The sequence below is a fragment of the Sphaerodactylus townsendi genome, linkage group LG06 (assembly GCF_021028975.2).
Source record: "Sphaerodactylus townsendi isolate TG3544 linkage group LG06, MPM_Stown_v2.3, whole genome shotgun sequence".
NCBI classification, from domain to species: Eukaryota; Metazoa; Chordata; class Lepidosauria; order Squamata; family Sphaerodactylidae; genus Sphaerodactylus; species Sphaerodactylus townsendi.
In genome coordinates this window covers 56570143-56576142 of record NC_059430.1, presented here as the reverse complement: position 1 = coordinate 56576142, position 6000 = coordinate 56570143, and positions in this window count along the sequence as shown.

Here is a 6000-nt window from a genome sequence, read left to right as displayed (position 1 = left end):
AATCGAAACCTGGAGGCCAGTGTGGCTGGCAGAAGCCCCAGATCTCCCCATCATCGGTCCCCACCCAAAGGGCTGAAGTGCATGGGGACTGAGCTGGAACAGCTGCCAGGGGAGAGGACCCAAGCTGTTGGCTCTCTATTAAACAGAAAGCTCAGGGAGTTGCCAGGCTCCCCCTTGGACAGGGTGCAAGAGGAGGGAGAACACCATGCTTAGTGGAGTAGGTTATCACACCATCCCGGGACTCATCTTGCAGGATCAGTCACGTGGAGCCAAATATGACCTCATATGTAGTGTCAGGGTGGACATGACTACCAAACAGGGTGTTTTAGATGGAGAGAGGTTTTTGTCAGAGGTGCTGTTCCAAAAGCTGCCGAGTGGACTCCTTGGCAACCGCTGAGGGACCTATCAGTACCCACCAAGGAACTCTAAGGTTCTTGTTAAGGTTGCATGATTCTGTGAGGTTTTTTTCTGTTCTGTAGGCATAGCGGCAATGGGGAGCAGTCTGGTTCCAAACGCTGACCCCTATGCAAGAAAGGATGGAGAGGAAACTGCGGCCAGGGCACAATCCCTCACCCTGCCCGGATCTGCCCACACACCGATCCACCCATGCCCCACCCCTGGGAGGGGGTATGGGGGTGATTTTCCACCCACATGTGACCCCAATGGTGTGTGCCCTGAGCATGGCATCCCCTGCCCCGTTGCAGCTTCGCCACTGCTCCTATGCCACACTGAGCCCAGGATGCAGAACAAGTTTGCTCTGGAAAACCATCAGTCATATACAACTGAATGCCCCTCTTCATTCTCAGCTCATTTGGAAATCGCCTCAGGAGAGTCATACCCATTTTCCATTTCCATTGGTTTTCTCAGCTCCATTGTCCTCATAACCCTCTAATAGTTTTGACCACAACTGTGCCTTTGTGCGTATTTGGGCATTGTTGAGGGTGAGTGGGGAAACTGATTAACACGGCAGATAATGCAATCTTCCCATGGAGCAGATGGAGACCTTCTTGATAAAGATGGTTACTCATCTGCATGGGAAGACCTTGCAGTGCTGTACATTCTATCCCTAACATGTGGACAGACAATGTCTGGTGGTCCTGCAGGGAGCAGAATGTAAGCAGTTGAGGGAGCAGTTGGGGCTGTGGCAGCAGCACAGAGGGGCAGGGTAGCTCAGATTGAATGTTGGCCAGCATTTCCAAAGACTTGGGAGGGGGCACAGGGAAGGGACTCTATGGATGTATGGAACTTGGAGTCCCTGTTCTGTCCATGCGGGGGGTGCAGCAGGTGGAGCAGATCTCTTGAAATGGCTCATAGCCACTATTTGCATTGGAAGTTTGTATTGTATTTGTACTGACCAATGCTGGCCAATTTCGTGTGTGTGTGTGTGTTGCACTATGGAGGCCTGGAAGGGCTGAGTGGATCCCAGTAACCTTGTCTCTGTTTGGGTATACTAATCAAAGGACAGAGCAAGAGAGAGCCAAAGACTTGTAGGCGGTCATTTGAAAAATTGATCAGGGCAGTGACTACTGCACATGCCAGATTTCTGGCTGATGTGGCTGGGAAAATCCCAACCATAAACAATAAACACCGTTACTGCAGGTGGTGTGCCAAATTCCAGCTGCCTCTATCTCATCAGAGCCAAGAGAACCTGTGCAGGGGCTTGTGACTGCAGCAGTTAGAGCCGTGACTCACAGCTTCTACCCCACCCCCCACCCCATGACCGTGGTCAGGTGGCTTGTCTGAAGGATTCCTAACAGAGGGGAATCCTATGTGGATTCCTAACAGAGGGGACATTGATTGCGACATGTGCTCGAGGTAAGCCCTCCTTGCAAATGGAGACTCTTACTGAGCATTCTGGGTACAGCATGGGGCTGGGGCAGAGGGAGTGACATGTGAAGGGGTTCCGTCTGATCCCACTGGGTATTTGGTTGAGGCCATCTTGTGAGCTGAGTATTCCATCGGTAGTAGAATGTCTCCTACATCCAATTTTATATTACATCCAATGTTATTTTATTTACATCCGATGTTATATTATTACCATCAGCACCATCCATATTTGTTAGTACATCTGCCTCCCCCTCCATTTCCTTTTTTCTCCTTAGTAAATAAATAATGCAAAGCAGAGAGAGAGAGAGAGAGAGAGAGAGAGAGAGAGAGAGAGAGAGAGAGAGATTAGGTTTGCGTATTAATTGGCAGCCATCTGTATTCAGTTTTTAAGAAGTAATATACAACTGTTCTAGAATTGTATTTATATTGTAATGTTTTTTCAGTGATTTTTTACTGTTGATTTGATTTTAACCTACACTTGCAAGTCTCCCTGAGCCCATCTCTGGTTGGGAATCAGTCAGGGTATAAATATAATAATTTTTCAAAAATCCCCAATAACTGACTGTCAGACCAGGGGTCACCGCTCTGCCAGAGGCTGGCTGTTCATCACTCCCCAAGCAGGGTTGTAGGACTCAATGTGCTGGGGCAAGCTTATATGTTTATGGGTGGAGGGAAAGCTGGAGCTCATGCCAACCCTGTTAGGTGTGCAGGGGTTTGGGACTGAATTTGATCTTTTTAAGGGGGTGTGGGTGCTGATGACAAATAGCTGGGTTCAATGGCTCCACCCCTCTCCACCCCTTGGCTCTGATGGGTGCTAGGTTCAGCCCCTATACCTCTTGGTCTCTGATTGGCTGCAGATGCCCTGACCACCTGAGTCCCACCACCAGCCTTCCATACCACTATGAACTGCTGCAGTATGATTGCTAAGGACACTGATGTGATTGCACCCCAAAACAGCCTTAACAACATTCCAGTTTCCTGCCAGTGCCTTGTAACTATATTCCACAGTGAGCTAACCAGTGGCTCCATAGTGGTGCTGAAGCTGCCCACCAGTGTTGGAGACCCTCAGGATTGCTCTGTTAGTCTGCTAATTAAAAACAGACCAACAGTTTGTCCCTGCAACAATTATAAACCATTTAAATCTAAGATTCATTTGTAAACCCTGATTAACCAAATTAATTTAGCACAGAAACCATCTGGCTTGATATCCCTTAAATGCTTTCATTAAATCCTATTTTGTTTGTCTTAAATATATACCATAAATATTAATATTATACTTAGTATTATGGTAAACCAGGCCTCAGCCTTCATTGTATTGTCAAAGGCTTTCACAGCCAGAATTACTAGGATGTTGTGGGTTTTCCAGGTTGTATAGAACGGGCATACAACTTGGACAACCCACAGCATCCTACTCAACCTTCACTGTTTCCTTAAACAGGATGTCCTCTGACAGTACACAAAACGCAAGTTTATGCAAAATATAATATCCTGCAGATTAATTAGAGCTTCACTTTAAGAGCATTGGACTATGTCTGCATTAGCTTCTGATATATTTCCTCGTGGATTGCTTTCACTGACCATTTCATTGGCTAGTCCACTCACATTAATAAAAATAAACCAGCCGAATCAGATTACCCTGACATTTTGTTAGCATCAACTACTTGTTTCTACATAATGACCACATTTCCATATATCGGCAAATGCTGCTAAAGATCCCCATATGTTCACCTGCTGAACAGATGGCCACTGTTTTCAGCTCATTCAGCACTTATTGTTCGTTGAAGAAGGGAATCCTTGCTAAGTTTTAGTGAATGTGTTTTAAGATGTTCGTATTTGGATACTCTTAAATGATACTCTTAAATAATTGCTTGAAAGTATCAAGACACACCTGAACTGAAAGATATGAAATATGTCTTTAAATACACTTACAAATTGTTTCTAGAAAAAATTCTGTATCCTAATTTATCACCAGCAATCTGCAACTCACCTTGGGTAATCATACTTCTTTACTTGCTTACATAGCCCCTAACTACAATTACATGCCAGTTACAATGGCCAACTTAGTACAGATCAGACCCTGGAATAAACCCAGATGCCAAATCCATCTTCCACCCAGGCAACACTATTAAAGGATGTAGTAATGTCAATGAGTCTCACCCTCTAATTGTTCGCCGTGATACATGCCATCGTGGCAACAATGCCCTTCTGATGATGACATAGCAGAAATAGGCCAGTCTCTGGAGTCACAATTCTTCAACAAGGAAACTTCCAACATACACCTGCCAAATTATAATCTATCATTTATATTATCATGAAAGTAAGCCTGGGAGAGCCACGCTTGTTTCAGTAAAATCCTTTGGGTCCTTTTCTCCAATAACTCCAACCAGCTGAGGTCTCAACAATTTTTGTTGAAAAACAGAAATCAAAGAAATAAAACATAAATGCAGTTAAGGGATTGCTTAGCTGGTTACATTCCTTTTGGTTCTTTGTCCCCATTCCAGGAACCCATGGCCCAGAGATGCTTGATTGCTTAGCTGGTTACATTCCTTTTGGTTCTTTGTCCCCATTCCAGGAACCCATGGCCCAGAGATGCTTCTCTGACCACGTCTCAAGATGGAATCCAAAAACCTTTGTTTTCCCCTTCTCAGGAAAACTCTGTTCCGGCCACAAGGTAATTTAGGCCTTTGAAGTTTCATCCTGGCACCTTTGTATGGCTTCCTGTCCCTCCCTCCAGGAGATCAAAAGGCAAAGATCCTTTTCACAGTCATGTGTGATTTTACAGTACTATTCCATCACATGTATATAGAGAGTGCTTTTGTTGAGCCACTACATACATTAATTCACTGACTATACAGGGAAATTACTACCACAATAAACAGTTGTGTTTATGTAAAATACTTTTGAGTTTGAATCGAAAATGGTGTGTGTGTGTGTGTGTGTGTGTGTGAGTGAGAAATGCTGAAGTTGCTACAGACTCATAGAAGCCCTATGAATCTCTGTCCTCCAAAACGTTGAATCATTAACAGCCTTGCTCAGGTTCTACGTATTGAGGGCAGTGGCTTCCTTTATAGTCAGTTTTCCTCTTTTCCTACTGCCTTCAACATTTACCAGCATCATTATCTTTTTTGTGCTACTGTGGCTCCACAAAGCTTCAGATGCGTGATTGTTGTCTTCAGATCTGTGACTAGGGACATGAGCTATGATCTGACGATAATTTTGGGGGGACCTAGTGCAAAAATCAGGAGAATCTATGACTATCTGTGCTTTTTAATCATGTTTTTGCCCCACTGTGATGCCACGATGCATTGGATGTGTGATTGTTGTGTTTGGATCTGTGACTAGGAACATGAGCTGTGATCTGATGGTGATTTGAGGGTGACCTAGTGCATTAGGATCCAAGCTTTGTAACCACATTTTTGCAGCACTGCAGCACCACAAAGCATTGGATGTGTGATTTTTTAATTTTATTTATTTTATTTTATTCTTCGATTTCTACCCCGCCCATCCCCATAGGGTTTTGGTTCTGCCTATAGACTAAGACATGCTCTATAGTATCATGGTAGTTTCATTTTATTTCAATTTAAAATCATATGAATTCATGAGGATCCATGCCTCAGATCCATGTTTTTATGCTGCTGATGTGCCACAAAGTGTTGGGCCCACGTTTTTTATAGTCCAGCCCATAGTCCTGACTTCCATATGTGGTTTGATACAGGTTTGGGGGGAGTTCAATAAAAAGTGGAGGATCCATGAGGAGCTGTGTAGATCCACCTTTTACCTTTTTCTCAAACAGCTAAACAGGAAGTGTAATTCGTTATCTGGGTTTTGTTGCTCATTCCGGTCTTCCCCAGCTCACCAAACATCAGTTTTTCCAACTTTTCTGGCCACAAAGGATCAGAGGGCTTTGGGGTTTTTTTGTGCTTTTTCATTTTTATAAAACGCTGCACGTCTAATGTTGGAGCAAAGGACTGGTCTATCCAGCTATCAGACGCCAGGAAAAACGGGAGAGGCAGCCTCTCCAAAAGAGCTTTTCTGGCCACCATTTCTGAATGATCAGAAGGGCTTTCTGGGTGTGTGTTAAATGCTGCAGGTCTACTGTTGGAGCAAAGGACTGGTCTACTGAACTATCAGACATGAGGAAAAAAGATAAGAAGAAAAGGACCCTTTTAAAAT